General features: G+C 40.4%; 1 pseudogene; it reads left to right on the plus strand.

The window, feature by feature from the left end:
* The first annotated feature begins 264 nt into the window (after positions 1-264).
* Positions 265-1,549, plus strand: LOC102402155 (annotated as a pseudogene).
* The last annotated feature ends 279 nt before the right edge of the window (positions 1,550-1,828 follow it).

Here is a 1,828-nt window from a genome sequence, read left to right on the forward strand (position 1 = left end):
CCTTTACAGCTTCTCTGAACAAACCAGGTCTCTAGATGGCCATCTTCAGGTGTCCCATCGAAAAGCCTGCCTCATGTAACATATTGCCGGTTATGGCACTGGCCTGATCTTCACAGTCATCATGAACTCAAAGCAATTGAAAACTGAGAATATGCTTTTAATCTTAAAAAGGATGAAGTATGTGTAAACCCTTACCACTACCAGAGAGTTGAGACACCAGTTTTGCCCCCGTGTTGGTGCCCCGGCACACTGAGATCCTAACAGAACTGCCCCCTCTGGATGACTATACCCACTCCATTCCAGAAAACCACTAACTTCCCAGCAGGAATTGAGCCACAGAGTAATTATATCCCAGAAACGCCACCTCCTGGATATATCAGTGAAGATGGAGAAACAAGTGATCAACAGTTGAACCAAAGTATGGATACAGGATCTCCAGCAGAATTATCTCCTACTACTCTTTCCCCTGTTAATCATAGTTTGGACTTGCAGCCAGTTACTTACTCAGAGCCTGCGTGTTGGTGTTCAATAGCATATTATGAATTAAACCAGAGGGTTGGAGAGACCTTCCATGCCTCACAGCCCTCGCTCACTGTAGATGGCTTCACAGATCCATCAAATTCTGAGAGGTTCTGCCTAGGTTTACTCTCCAACGTAAACAGAAATGCTACGGTAGAAACGACAAGAAGACATAGGAAGAGGAGTGCGCTTATATTACAAAGGTGGGGAAGTTTTTGCTAAGTGCCTAAGTAATAGTGCAATCTTTGTGCAGAGCCCCAACTGTAATCAGAGATACGGCTGGCACCCTGCAACAGTGTGTAAAATTCCACCAGGCTGTAATCTGAAGATCTTCAACAACCAGGAATTTGCTGCTCTGCTGGCTCAGTCCGTTAATCAGGGTTTTGAAGCCGTGTATCAGCTATCTAGAATGTGCACCATAAGAATGAGTTTTGTGAAAGGGTGGGGAGCAGAATACCGAAGGCAGACGGTAACAAGCACTCCTTGCTGGATTGAACTTCATCTGAATGGACCTCTACAGTGGTTGGACAAAGCATTAACTCAGATGGGATCCCCTTCAGTGCGTTGCTCAAGCATGTCATAAAGCTTCATCACCAATCAAGTCCTATCAAAAGACTTAATGTACCAACTCTTCTGTCATAGTATTTGTGTGTGATCCCCGTGGACTGTTTACTATCCAAAAATTCAAGAGAAAACAGCACTTGAGGTCTCATCAATTAAAGCACCTTGTGGAATTGGTTTCCTATGTTTGAATATTAGATGGGAAAACTAATGTCTAGAAATACTCTCCCGTAAAGGAGGAAGAGAAGATTTTAAAGACTTACTGATGTCTTGTTGGGCATAAAACTGAGTGTCCCAAAGGTTTATTAATAACAGTAGTAGTTATGTGTACAGGTAATGTATCATGATCCAGTATCACAGTATTGTGCTGTTTATATACATCTTTAGTTTGCATACATTAGGTGTGTGTGTGTGCTGCTTCTTGATTTAGGCAAGCCTTTATAAAGTTACAGTACCTAATCTGTTATTCGCACTTTTTTGTTATTTTTGTGTGTCTTTTTTAATATAGAATATATATCAAGATTTTCAAATTATCATTTAGAAGCAGATTTCCCTTGTAGAAAAACTAAGTTTTCTGCCTTTTACCAAAAATAAACTCTTGGGGGAAGAAAAGTGGATTAACTTTTGAAATCCTTGACCTTCATATGTTCAGTGGGTCTTAAATATTCATTCTTTCTGTGTTTGTTTACTTACTGCTAAATCTCATTATAAGGAAACTTTATGGAAAAAAAAATAAAGGGGAATCTCT

This window comes from Bubalus bubalis, chromosome 7 (assembly GCF_019923935.1).
Source record: "Bubalus bubalis isolate 160015118507 breed Murrah chromosome 7, NDDB_SH_1, whole genome shotgun sequence".
NCBI lineage: Eukaryota > Metazoa > Chordata > Mammalia > Artiodactyla > Bovidae > Bubalus > Bubalus bubalis.